This window comes from Pinus tabuliformis, chromosome 5_2 (genome assembly GCF_031772625.1).
Source record: "Pinus tabuliformis cultivar Carrire ecotype Pingquan chromosome 5_2, CPIR1, whole genome shotgun sequence".
In the NCBI taxonomy this organism is placed as follows: domain Eukaryota; kingdom Viridiplantae; phylum Streptophyta; class Pinopsida; order Pinales; family Pinaceae; genus Pinus; species Pinus tabuliformis.
The window spans coordinates 280,597,182-280,612,576 of NC_142306.1; the positions used below are offsets into that span (position 1 = coordinate 280,597,182).

The 15,395-nt window shown below is 35.1% G+C and overlaps 1 pseudogene; it reads left to right on the top strand.

Moving 5' to 3' along the window:
* LOC149158611 (putative beta-glucosidase 6) overlaps positions 1–1,826 on the top strand; it is a 151,425-nt pseudogene extending 149,599 nt beyond the window's left edge.
* The last annotated feature ends 13,569 nt before the right edge of the window (positions 1,827–15,395 follow it).

Sequence of the window (15,395 nt, forward strand, 5' to 3'; positions counted from 1 at the left end):
GCTTTATGTACATGTCCAACCCCATTATTGTTGTTTTCATACTCATGTATCAATAGTTAAACTCCTAGATGATTTGGGTATCAACTTGATGCAAAATTTCATGTGGGTTTTGAAGGAGGATATTGATCTAATGTCTGCAATGGGAGTAGATGCCTTTAGATTTTCAATCTCATGGCCCAGGCTTATTCCTGGTATATTTCTGTTTGAGCTCTGACCACATGTTTAATCCTGAGAATTTAGTAAACACTCAATGGACAATGGTAGGAAATAACTATTTCACATATATTGATGCAGATGGCGAAGGACCCATCAACCCAAAAGGCATTGAGTACTATAATAACCTCATAAATGAGCTTTTGTCCCATGGTAGTATTTATTGACAAACTTGTCTCTCTACTTTGACTATCATCCTCAAAATTGTTAATCGTTTCACAATGCACGTCTCAGGCATTCAACCACATGTGACATTGTACCACTTTGATCTGCCCCAAGCTCTGTAAGATTCCTATGGAGGTTTCTTAAATCCACAGATTGTGTAAACATCTTATGTCATCTCCTGTTCTTTTTTTTCTTCCCATGTGGGTTGACACACAAGTCAAAGGATCAATTTATTGGTGCATTAATAATCTTATGGTTAGAGAAGCAGAGTTTTCTAATCTACTTCGATCTTATGCAGGGAGGATTTTAAAGGTTATGCAGATGTGTGTTTCAAAGAGTTTGGTGATCGAGTGAAATATTGGTCCACTTTCAATGAGCCCAATGTTTTTGGCACTGCAGGATATGATGACGGTGTTTTCCCACCTCAAAGATGTTCCCAACCATTTGGAAATTGTACTGCTGGAAACTCAACTGTTGAGCCATATATTGTTGGTCACCATGTTTTGCTATCACATATAGCTGCTGTGGAGCTGTACAGGAAAACCTATTGGGTTCTTTTCCTCTCTGATCTATGTTCATCTCCATTCATTCGATGAGATTTTATAAATTTCTCGATGAATGCAGGAAAAGCAAAAGGGCTGGATTGGATTAGTAATTTTAGTACATTGGATGATACCTCTCACCAATAAATCCACAGATGTGGCTGCTACTCAAAGAGAAAATGATTTTATGGTGGGCTGGTGAGTGATTTCTTTAACAATGAATTTTCAAGTTAACTTATGTTTCCAGAACCTTGAGTACCATAGAGCAGTCTCACCAATTTTTATTTCTCCTCTTTTTCAGTTGGGGTTTTCGTATTAATTTTAGTACATTGGATGATACCTCTTACCAATAAATCCACCGATGTGGCTGCTACTCAAAGAGCAAATGATTTTATGGTGGGCTGGTGAGTGATTTCTTTAACAATGAATTTTCAAGTTAACTTATGTTTCCAGAACCTTGAGTACCATAGAGCAGTCTCACCAATTGTTATTTCTCCTCTTTTTCAGTTGGGGTTTTCGTAGTGATTCAAATAATTAATAGCTATATTGTTGAAGTGGATGCAAATAGGTGTACTTTTGTTTGGTTGAGGGCAGACAACCACCCTGAATTAATTTCTTTTTCCAAAATCCAGGCTTTTAGACCCATTTGTTTCTGGAGACTATCCAGGGAGCATGAGGAATATAGTGGGTTCTCGATTACCTTCATTTACAAAGGAACAGGCTCAAAAGTTACAAGGGTCATTGGACTTCATTGGTGTCAATCACTATGTTACCAGGTATTGTTTTGATGTTCCAAGAAAAGGTGAACTTATGTCAAGAGACTATGCTCAAGATATGTCCATTGGAACTGCAGGTACGAGAGTCATTCTCACAAATAGATTTAACTCAATAAATCTCATCTTCTAACAGCCTTTCAACTTGGCCTCCTTAAATCTATGAAGAATAACGTTACTGTCTTCAAATCATAAAGGAAAATGGTTTTGATCCGTTGAAGTTTTATGTTATTTTAAATTCAAAAGTGATACATTGCAAGAACATTGGTATTAAGAACATTTTATGGCTGTTCTGTACTGCTTGATGAATGCAGTGGAACGAGATGGAATTCCCATCAGCTTTGATGTAAGAAGATTTTGAAGAATCACATGTCCTATTATAATCATATGTTTTCTTTTTCTTTTTAGCAGGAGCTTTTTATAAATATGAGTATGTAGATTTTTACAGTTCGATAGAAATTTTGGATTTAAACTTTGCCTTAATTTAGAAACATAATTCTAAACTGAGAGACAAATAGAATCCAAAAATTCGACTAAACTTTTTATAAATTTTAAACAGTATGTTCTAAGTATGTTTATATCCTGACAAAAAAATATTTACCTCATGCTGAAATTTGTGGCAGAGATCATTTTTGGGTATGCCAGTTGTACCACAAAGCATGCAGGCAATGCTTGAATATATTGAGGACCGTTCCCATAATACTCCTATTATTGTGCATGAAAATGGTGGGCACTCTTCTTATGTTATTCCTCTACCACAAGTTAGGTTTTCAGGTCCTCAATGAGAGCTCTCTGTACACTTAAGATTTATGCAGGTTCAAGAAAATATACGCAGATTGGTGCTACACTTTTTGATCATTGACCATCTAATTATCTGTTTTGGACTTACAATATCAGCTTTCATGTCTGGACAGGATTTTCAGAGCCTAATAATTCTTCTATTCCCCTTTCTGAGGCTTTGAATGACCAATTTAGGATGGATCTCCATCAAGAGGTCCTTCAGTATGTGCTTGCAGCAATAAGGTATACCATTTCTGAAACATAAAACGTTTATTCATTGTGACAACAATTTGTGAAATGATGAATATCTCTCAGAAATAAAACGTTTATTCATTGTGGTAGAAATGGGTCAAACATCTGTAGATACTTTATATGGTCTTTCCTAGATGACTTTGAAGTTCCAAGTGGTTACACTTGGCAATTTGGTCTTCATTATGTGGACTTAAATGACTTTGAAGTTTTGAGTAGTTACACTTGGTGTTTTTGTCTTCATTATGTGGACTTCAATGACAATTTGAAGCGTTATCCCAAACTATCTGCTCATTGGTACAAGAGTTTTCTGCAGAGGCGGGAAAGCAGGGAATCAATACTTGAATCTCAAATTCTACTCAACACCTACACTCCTATGAACGTCTCATAGAACCAAGAATTGAAACTCAATTTTATGAAAACAATGCGGTATATTTTAGGCATGATTTTCTTATACAAATTTGATATTTATGTTTATATTCACTTCCAAAAATGCTTTTATAGCATTTAATATATGATGTTTATGGTAGGAAACAATGTATTAAAAAATCTCAATTGTTTTTTTTTATTTTTGTTTTTTAAGTTAGGATAGATCATATAAGTGTTAATGGATGTTCTTTTTTTCATTATCTTTATCATCATCACCATATTGGAATTTTCTAAAATTTCACTAGCTATCTCCAAATTGTTCTTTGGACCCTTACAAATTGTTCAATATTATATTTTTTTATTCTAGAGGCATCCTAGTCTTAAAGTGATATTTGAAACAAACTTTATGAGTCGTATACTTCAAAATAGGAGCTTCGGCGCTTCATGTTTGTCACAAGCAAAATCACAGTAGCTTAAATTATGAAATATTGAATGACAATCTTCGTTTTCTTAGAAAATATGACTCTAGTGCTCGCTAGCTGGTTTATTATTTTTCAATAGTCGTTGTTGGTGTGCCTAATGAGTATTCCTCGTTATCTACACATATATGTCTTGTCTATTATTGTGGAGGTTGTTGAATCTTAGTTGGATATGAGAGATTCTCTCCAACAAGATTTTCTCCTAGAATAGAATGTGGAGTTAAGTTGTTGTTGGCTTGAAGTCTCAATGGAATAGTATATTTATCTTTAGTTGAAAACCTCCATGTCTAAATTCACATTGAACTAGATGGAATAAACAATTCAATGTGTTTATGTGTGTTATGATTGTATTTTTGTGAATTATTGTGTTTCTTATTCAATTCTTTTGAAGTAAATTTGTTACAATAGTTTAGTTATTTTGAGAGCTAATCCTTGAAATAATTGAAGAAACCACAAAAGAGAAACTCTGTACATACATGTTTCCTATCATGTTGGAAACTCTATACATAAAGTAACTGACATTTATGTGGAACAACTTGCTCTTTTTGTCCTTCTCAAATTCTTCAAGGATCTCTTAAAGTACATAATTGTTTTATAAGCTTCCTAAGAACCTTAATATGTTCCTGGGTTGGAAAACTAAAATGGTATTTTATTATTAAACAAGGTCATTCTATGTAGGGTTGAAATTTGATATCCTACCTCACAAGTTAAGAACTTTTTATGAGAAGTTCTAATTTAAATACTCATTTCATCTAATGTTCAAATTTTAATTCTTTAGTTGATCTCTTAATGTACACAATTGTTCCTTCTCAAATTCTTTAGTCATCCTTTTCAAATTCTTCAATTTATTGTATACAACTCTTTTATCAAGCTTCCTAAAGCTTTAGTATATTCCTAGAATACAAAACTAAAATGATATCTTGTTCTTTAACAATTCATTTTATGCATGGTTGAGAGAAAATGCATATTATGCTAATTGAGGAATGTTTCTCGCTTGTTGAACTTATAGTATTGAATTTAACACACTAACACTTTACAACAATGAACTAACAATATTCATGATGAAAATAGCAATATGGAAGATTCATCTGCATAATGAAGAAGGCAATATGGGAGATTCCAATCACGTTCCAAGGCATTTTTTAAAATGTGGATGTGACAAAAGGTTGTTGTGGAAGGTGTTGTTTGTATATGGGAAATTTCTTGATCATTGTGTATAATCCTAATGTTGATAGATATGTCTACTAAGTGGTTCCAGTTAATGGGGCATTGATTTGAGCGTTCAATATATTCTTATTCTTTATCAAAGTATTCTTTTGTTGTATTTGTGTTCTTCAATTTATGCCTTACGGCGTTTCCTTTGCAACATCTGGTGCAAATGCTACTAATTAGTCTTAGTAAAAAACTAACTTTTTTCTTTTGACTTTCTATTTAACTTAGAGCTATAATCTGATTTTTCATCAGGTTTTGATGATGATGAACTACACTCTTTGATTAAAATTAAAAAATATATTTGAAAAATAAATTTATGAAATTCCGCTAAAATAGTTTCAAGGAAATGAAAAGATAGTTCAGAAATTGGAAAAAAATAAATTAATAGAAAAAAGTGTTGTCTGTCGGGTGTTCGTTGTCGGCCTGTGTCTGTAGACGCGTTGGCGCCTCTTTCCAAAATGCCTCGATGGGGTTTCTGGTGTCGCGGGGAATGGAAGTGTAAAGGACAGCCATGGAAGTCCTGTCGACGTTTATTGGGTGCGTGTGGTTGGCCGATAGCATCTTTCTAGACGCTTTCGAGGTCTGGCTTGTGAGTTCCTTCGAAGAAATTTCGTCGCGGATTTCGGACTACGGAGATTTTGCTTGGCTGAGTTACAGCGATGGGCAACTTTGGAGTGTCTGTCTTGAAAAGATAAAATAGTAAGAAAGTGCTCCAGTTGTTGAGATTTGCAGTAAATTTCAGCCTTTTTTTTCTGGACTTGAAGAAGCGGGGCGCACCGGTAGTGTTTTTCCTATGTTTTGTGTTAAGGACTTTGTAGGATGTTTACTCCTGCTAAAGCTTCTCGACGAAACAAAGAAACAACGAAGAAGTGATGTCCATTACCAGCTCAAGCGCAACATTTACACGTTTTCTCTGTCCTCCAGAGATTCCTCACTTTTCCACTGTACCAACTAACAAATCTCGTGCATATTGCAACCCCAAAGCTTCAATGGCGCTTTCAAAAACTAAAACCACGTATTCTTTTGGAATGTTAATAGAAAGCCCTCATGTATCCCCAATTGTATCATGTCAGCCATAGAAAGTTATCAACCATGACAAAGATCAGATTTTATTTCATGAAAATGAAGCCAAAGCATAAAAAAAAACATGCCAATTGCATTAAACTAAACTCTATGGCAGCCCCATCTATTTCCCATTCAAAATTTAAAAAGGCTTAGAAAAAGAGTCACTTAAACCATGTTGCATATTTTCGTTTCTTTCTCTTCCATTTCATTTATTAATTGCAATGGAAAATAGTCTTAAGCCATGTTGAACGGAGGCTTAATTCATAATTAAGCATTATACAGTAAGTCATGATTGGTTTACTACTTTTTCATTATATTCATTGAATATCATTTTGTTATCATCCACTAAAAATGGAAACATAATGAGACAATAATTGAATTACTACATGATGCTTAACATTTTCCATACTAAATAGTCAATGATAAATAAAATAAGGGTTATGATCACAACCTGAATGTTTATTTGGAAAATGAATTCTCCCATTAGTGACTTCAACAATTAAGAAGACTGAACTTTGCCCTTTTCTATTTCTCTACCTCTCATAATTATATAAAAACCTAAAACAAAGGAACTTTCAACCAATTTCATAACAGTGAATCCATAGGCTTGAATGTATTTCTCATTAGCATGTGGATGACATGATGTTAGTGGATAGCATCCTGCACAATATCAGGTTAGAACATTCAGTTGCTATTTTTTCTCATTCTCATTTTGTATTTGTCATACTGCAGTTGTAGAATATGCCATATACAAGGATTTTCACAATGGCTAATAAGTCTTGCATTAGAGACATTGTAGTTCCTGTTGCATTGTTGTAAGATTTATTGATGCTCATTCAAAATGAATTAAGTACCCAAAAGAACAACGATGTAAACTTGATAACCTGTATGGTTTTCTTTTCCTGAGATTAAGATAAGATTGGTAACTAGAAGCATACCTCATTTTAACTTGGCTTAACACATGTAAGTAAAATTTTTATTAATGAAGCAGATACATCTTATCATTGAAGAAAACTATATTTTTTCTTAAAATACAAGCCATCAATATATATTTTTCCAACAAAATCACACTAACTTATTAGGGAAAATCTTTCTTCGGAATTTAAAACTTGATAGGAATAGAAAAAACTACTCTTTACCAACAATCTTGAGTATTAACAATTTTTAATACTTAAATATACAAATAAAACTCTTGAGAAAATGGTGAGCAAAACTTTGATAAATTTATACAATAGGATGACAAGAAATGGATTAAAAATAAAAATGTTTTAAAAGTATATCGAGTTTCTTTAGATACAAATCTTCCATGTCAAAATTGCATCTTGGAGTCCTTCTTCTTCTAGTGGCTTTCACTTCAATTAGTTTCTCTACCTTCAATGTCTCACACAGACCATCTATGAGCTTTACTCTACATCTATCTTAGTCTCCAATGCAAACCATATACAAAGTTTATTGGCAACTTTTCCCTTGTAAATCCTTTTCAAGAAATTTGAACATCTCTAATGCCAAATCTAAAATTTTGTGGGGCAGCAAGTTTCCTTTGATACCAGATTCATTTTGGTACTGAAAATGTTTTGTAAAGTTATTCTACCCTATGGATTTTCCCTTGTAAATCCTTCTCAAGAAATTTGAACTACTCTAATGCCAATTCTAAAATTTTGTGGGGCATCAAGTTGCCTTTGATAGCAGATTCATTTGGGTACTGAAAATGTTTTGTAAAATTATTATACTCTATGCATTTGAACTATGGTTCCATCCTATTTCTAATCGAAATAACACTAGAGTTTAAAGTCCAATATTAATGATAGCTAAATGGAAAATGAAGAGGGGAGCCAATGTCTTTCACTTTAGGTTGGCTCTCCTCCAACAAAATGGGTGTATCTGTGGATTAGGATTTCTAAATCTAGTCAATGGGGGCTCATGGTTAAATGAAAAATTATCTCTAGCAAAACATAAGTTATAACATAGTAAAAACAGGGTGATGGAGGATCAAGACTAATGTCTATCTCAGTTGGGAAAATGAAGTCACAAAAATAATGTAGAGACTTGAAAAACCCTTGTAGGCAATGCAACTAATCCAAATATCTTATTTAAGAGAATGATTGTTTTCTACTCAAAACCCTTATTGTAGCATAATTAAATTAGCATTCCAATAGCAAAAATAGCAATTAATGAAGAATGGATAACCAAACATAAGAAACCCTTTCCATTAAGTTTATTGGATATTCTTGTAGGATAATTAAATTAGCATTCCAATAGCAAAAACTAACAATTAATGAAATATGGACAATCAAACATAAGAAACCCTTAACTCTCCATTAAGTTTATTAGATATTCAATGAATTTCAAAAGAGAGATTCTCCCAAAAATCCTACCATAACTACGAATGGGAGAACTACTCTTTAAATAGATTTTTATGTCCAACTATTAAATGATCATTATGTCTAAATATGTTATAGAAAAGCCACATACTTACAAGAACAAATGTGTTTGTGAAGCACCAAACTATTTACCAAAAGAGTCAACAAATAGGGAATTACTGTTACTTAGGAGGATATTCTTGTGTACCATTTTTCCTAGCTATAAGTGGAGTTAAACCTAGATTTTACTATAAAATAGATTAATAGATTATTAGCAGTTAGAGGAGAATGTGCATATGCTTATTTGTTTAGCTAGTGGAAGGGAGAGTTAAGGGCTACACTAAAGTTTATTACAGCCCCTATTTATACCCATAAAGAAAACACAATTGTTCACTTTTATATGCCTATGCAATGAACTTGTATTATAGTGAGTAAGACAATTTTATTGTGAGAGGGAAAAAATGCAACCACAACATTGATCAGGCAGATATTTTTTGTTACTATGGAGGATTACCTTGCATTTTGTTTTTCCTGACTATGGGAAGAGTTAAACGTAGGATTGATTATGAAAAATATTAGTATATTGTAAGCATTGAGAGGAGAATCAATAAATGACAACAATGTGAGGTGATTAGATAACAAAAGTGTAGCATCTATATCACTCATAATTATTTGGTCCAAATAAATTTCAGATAGAGAGGCTTCAATTGGTTTTTATGGGTATATGTGCATATCTTTCTCATGAAGGAAGAATATAGATATTATGGGTTTATGGGCGTATGTTGATGATGAAGGAAGAAGATAGTTGGGGAAAGTCAAGTGTAGAAGGAAATAATTTACAAAGCTACGATATTTACATACTATTGCATGATTGGTGTTATGGGTCAGCAACAATTATGGAATATAGATGGACTTGCAGATGTGCAAAGGCAAAAGGTTTCCTATGCAAGCAAGAAAGTAAAAATCACATATATTATGGAATGGGTTTTATTGAGCACAGGATTGTTTTGGAGGAAGCACAGAAAAGAAGGATTTGATTGGATACACTGATAGTGATTTTGCAGGTAGTTTGGATGATAGGAAGAGCACTTCTGGTTATGTGTTCCATATTGGCTCAGGTGTGATTTCATGGGAATCTACGAATTAACCTATTGTGACACTTTCGTCAGACAACATGTCAAGCAATGTGGTTAAGAAGAGTATTTGATGGACTCAAGAAGAAACAACAAGGATCAACAACAATATATTGTGACAACACCTCAGCGATTACACTATCCAAGAATAGTGCACTTCATCAAAAGAGAAAGCATATTAATACTAAATATCACTTTATTAGAGAACTTGTGAGCAATGGAGAAGTTCACTTGAAGCCTTGTAAATCTAGTGATCAATTGGCTAATATATTTACTAAGTCATTAGAAAAATATGTGTTTGAGTTTCATAAAAGACACTTGGGTGTTGTAAACCTAGCTGAGACATAGACCAGCATGCATGTTTGAGTTGTCATGAGTCATGTCTTAGTTTAGCAGTCGTAATTAAGAGGGAGTGTTAAAATAAGCTAATTACTCACGCATGAACAGTTGGCTAAATTTTGGGAGTCAAGTTAAGTCAAGTCGAGTCGAGTTAACTTATAGTTGAATTTAGTGTGTGGTTGCATGTCAAGTTATTTTTAGGTGAGTCGCTAGTCGAAAAGGTGTAAATACCTTTCACCGAATTCATTGTAATCATCAAGTTTTGTGTGATCAATAGAAGAGAGGAATCTCATGTGTTTTGTGTGTGAAATTTGTGTTTTGGCTCCTCTTCCTTTCCAACAATATATTCAACACTCTACAAACTGTCGCTATGTTTTGAAGTTTTGCTAGTGATTGGAAAATTTGGCATGCCTTTTTAAGAAATGTATTAAAAAGGGAAAGGAAGAGGGAAATGATCAAATATGTAGGTTGAAGTTACATATTCTTGAAGAAAGAGGGAATTGATCAAATATGTAAGCGGAAGTTACATATTCTTGCGCTTAGCTCATAAACCGTGGTCCACAAAACTCAAAATCTCCATACTCACAACCAGGACAACATTGGGCATAAGAAATACTTGTAAATGTCAAACTATGCCTCAAAATGTGATATTTGACAGTGAAAATGGTCATAATAAAGAATTTGTTAATGATAAAATTCTCACAGATATCATAATTTGTTTAGTATTTTAAAGATTTGGTATTTGATTGGTGAGCAGATTATTCTTCTATCTAATGTTAGCCTTGATTGAGGCTCAACAAAAAAAAATTCAAAAGATTTAACAAATATGAAATAACAATTAACGTATTCATCACTAAGCAGTGGTTAATATTTGCCCAGCAATTTAAGAAATATTATCCAGTCTATGAAGATTGAAATTCTATGGTTTTTTATATTATTTGCTTATTAAAAAGAGCACAAATAAATCCATTTGCCTAGCTAGATTTAGCAACACTGACCAGTGGTGAAGAAATATGAAGAAATTGTCGAGATTTAGCGATAAAACTAGCACAATAGGGCTATTTGTTTAGCAAATTTAGCAAACATGAGGTGCTTTATCACACACTGAACATCGGTCAAGATTTTCCTAGCAGTTTAAGAAATATGAAGCAATTTCCAGAATTTAGTAAATATGAAGTAATTTATTGAACCCCAAGAAGCGGTGAAGATCTCTCGAGCAATTTAAGAAATATTGTCCTGTTTGTGAATATTGAAAGTTAACGTCAATTACATTATTATTTTCTTAAAGATTTGCATGTAAAACTAACATAGATAAGGCCAATTATGTATCAAGGTTTGGCCAATGGGAATTTACCCCCACGGTCGGGACGGACGGGTCGCTGCCTCCTCACCTGGGTTCAAATCTCCTCATTGCATATATCCTGCTGCTCTGGAAGTTTATATGTTGATCAATGTTCAAATCTCCTCGTTGCATCTATCCTGCTGCTTTGGCACCTTATATGTTGATCAATGTTGCTCCGCTGCTCACAATTTGGCTTCTGTAAATATATGTAAATTGTGAATCTCGGGTTAATACAGCCTCTTCTAGAGGGACTCACCCACCCTCATTTAAAAAAAAAAAAGTTTTGGCCAATGTGAGTTAATATATTCAACACTGAGATTTAGCAGCGATCAAGATTTTCCTGGAGATTTAAGAACTCTAGATAAAACAGGTTGAGGGAAATGATCAGAAGATATAAGTATCAACTGCAAGGAGGGTTTTCTGTAAATTTACACATTCTCCAAATTAAAATAATGATAAATGTAAGCTTGTCCAGAAAACAAAAAATGTTCACTATTCACAAACAAAAAAGCTTGTCCACAAATCTAAAATTTCAATATTCCTGAAAAGCAACACTTTTGCTACTTTTGCTTATTGAAAATACCTATAAACAAGGGAAGCTGCATCGCAGCAAGTCCCTGTCTGTGGAAGGCTTTACAATGTCTCAACCTGGAAGGATTTACAAGTTACTTTTGAGGCAGCTGGAGTTTCCTGTAGAGGAATAGTACAGTGCAATTTAATGCACTTAGAGGAACAGTTCTTCTGCATGCTTGCCAAGAATGCAGTCCCAGTCATGTGTACATGCTTTTACTTAATGCGTAATCATGGTAAGACAAGAGTGGTTAGTTTCATTACCAGAACATGATTTACGTGTTACTAAGAAAACGTTATCATGGTCGATAAATTGAGTTCTCTATTATCCAGGCGTGTAACATAGTCGTGAATTTATGTCATTTCATAGATTGGTTCAAATGTCCCTAAAACTTATAACATGCAAATGGCCCGTTGCGAAATATTATTATTCAACATAGCTTATGACATGGTCAACATAGTTAACAAACTGCTAATCCTGCTCGGGATCACGTGTTTAGTACTAAAGCTCGTTATACACTCTAATAAACTAAGTGACAAGTATCAGATCAATTATTCAATTTTTCAATCCCTTTGAAAGGTTTCCTTACAAAAAAAACAAATGGAAAGCTTTGTGCGACTCCTATCACCAATGTATGAACGTTTGAAATATCATCGAGTGTCAACTCATCTTGACCTCTGAAGTTTGTTACAGTCTCTAATCGTTAGTCTTCCACGGGTCCCTTATAGTGGCCCCTCAAGAGAATCCTTAACAATGTACTTTATTTTGATCCAACGTTATATGTCATTTCCTTGAAACATTTAGAGTTACATATGCGTTCAATAATTGTTGCATGTAATTTTCATTGAAAGCTAGGAAACTATGCCAAAGACATGATTTAAGGGGGCGTTACTTTCTAAAACCTGCACAATTAAGTTTGTTTTCGGGAAAATGGATAACGGCCTCTAAACCACCTTTTGTGTATGTGTCATCGTCGTACTTGTTATACCCTTTCGCTTGCCACGGGCTTGCTATTTACATACTCCAGCGCTTGTCTTATGCGTGGCAACTTTATGGTATCCAATCTGTTGCCATTTGGGTTGCCACAGGAACCATCGCATTTCGCGCGCCGAGTGCAATTTGCCATCACACTGATATGACGTGATTCAATAATCCTAAGCGAGGAACATGTCAATGGAGTATGATGGCATTTCTAGTGGGGCATTATTTAGTGGTTTTATAACATGGTTGCCTGCGTTAGCCGTTGGTGTATCTGTTGTCCTATATATCGAATTATACTGCACTCTCATTAACTTTATCATATTGCCTATCGCTATGAATAATAATGAACAAGATTACACATAGTCTAGGCCATGTTATATCTAACCAACGTTGTATCAACGCATGAAACGGTCACTGATACACGTGTTTTATAAAAAAGCCTCAACACAGCACGTATCTCTCATGCCAAGAGCGCTAACCTACATGCATATCAAATGCCTTCTTCATGCATATCAAATGCCTTCTTCTGGATCTGGGGTGCATGCATACCAAATGTCCATTCGATCAATCAATGCATCTTCTGGAATATGGGTCAGTCGTTGGAGAGATAACCATTGTTGAAAGATACGAGTTAGCCCACCGTCATCTGCAAGGGAAATTCCTTGATCATAGAAATTGAATGTCGCAGGGATGACAGAGAATGGGAAAGGCATTATCTAGAGCAACAACAGTGGGAGCATAAGTTGGCTCCTGCAGCCGAGTCTCAGCCGAAATGGGAAGATTACATGAATGCATAGGATTATGTCAATGAAGATGATCACTTTAATGTCTCCTACAGGTTAATTACATTGTTTCCTAAAGTGGATGTCAACCTTGCCAATGGGTTTCTGAGTCTCCTGGAGTTGCTTAAATATTGGCATGTCGAACAAGCTCTTAGGGATATAATGCACCAGATGGAAAAGTATGATAAGAATAAGGATGGTATTGTTTCTCCCCAAAGTATCGCCTTCCATGTTGGGTTCTTGATTCAGTTATGCATACTGGAATTAAATGCATTATAAACATAACCTTTATATGTCCACATTCTGGGATAGACTTCACATTTATCACTATGTTGTAACTGTAAATTGTAATATTGGCCCAGATTTTCATTCTAATCTTGTAGGAGGATTAGACACTCATGTGATTTGTTGTTGAAGGAAAGTATTCTGTGTGTTTGTTTTTTCTGAAGATATTGAAATACAAATTAGTTTTCCTCGGGTAAAATTCCAGAAAAATTACCTTTTTATTGACACATTTGAGCGCTTTGTTACGTGGTAAACTGCTTAGAATTTCTGCTTTTTGTTTGATTATTAAGTATGTAATACTTTTGTTGCATATTCTCAATATAGGTTGCAGGTTACAATACAAGTTGTTTCCTATTTTTAATATACACTACAACTTTTAGGAAACCTGAATTCCTCCTTTTGAACCCTACATTTAGGAAATATGAATTCTATTATGAATTTCGATTATTGATATATCTACCTGAATCCTTAATGAGTTGGCTACTATGAGAATAATCCAGATTTCCTATATGGTGATGAAATGTAATTATTTAATGGAACATCCATTGCCTAGTTGTAGAGCCTATACCAGAGCGGAAAATTCCATTTCCCAGAGCATATATGTCCGTTGCAGAGCCTATTCTAGGGCGGCCAAGTCGGCATCTTCATGCACATGGCCAGTACATGCAGATACCACGTGGTTTGCTGGCATGGTGGCATGTAATGTGACACGTGGTGTATCTCACAGGACATATATTACTAAGTACTAGAAACGAAACCGACTCAGCTTTTCCATGTCCAACAGCACCAGTAGTAGCAGAACCAGTACGCAACCGATGAAGCGATAATCCCTGAAATACCGCCTATAAAGGAGACTCCCAGGTCACAGAGGGCAGTGTCCGGGCGGGCTCGCAGCAAGCGGCGCAGAAGCTCAGGAGCCCCAATTCGCGGTTAGTCTACTTCTGAAGATTACGCCTCACAGTCTGATTACAGCAAAAGGCCTGTGACAAGCCTGCAATCAGAATTTAGTATTTCTTCAGATAGCAGTCTAGCATCAATCCCCTAAACTGGTGCCTGGTTAATCCGGTGAGTTCTCTACCCATTCAAGTGAATGAATTTGAATTTTATTGCGGCGCTTTAAGCAAAGAAATACCTGTTACATGCCGAGTTGAATCCTTCAGAGCCCATGATGATGCGATCAATGCGCTTGTGGTTTCGGCAGATGGTTTTGCTTACACAGGATAAAACATTCTCTGGTTGCAATGCTTGAGAGACACAAATCTGCTATCAACGCATTGGCTCTCAGCCCAGTTAAAAAATTACAACCATGGGAGCTTCCTCCCTGGTAATGAAGAATGAAGAATTGTTTTGGAATCGATCACTGCTCTCGCCCTGCGCTTGGTGCCTGGTTAATCTGGTGAGTTCTCTACCCATTCAAGTGAATGAATTTGAATTTTATTGCAACGCTTTAACCAAAGAAATACCTGTTACATGCCCACAAAAGGCATAGATGTGGTGGCAGGCGTACATGTAACGGTGGCACATGAGGTCGCAGGTGCATAGATGTGGTGGCAGGCGTACATGTAACGGTGGCACATGAGGTCGCAGGTGTACATGCTGTAGCAGGGATACATGTAACGGTGGTACATGCGGTGGCAGGCGTACACGCTGTAGCAAGGGTACATATGCTATTGTATTATAGCAGTGGTATATGTGCTTTAGCATAATATGTTTAAGATTTAATGCTAACATTAATTCATACCGTTTCAAATGGTG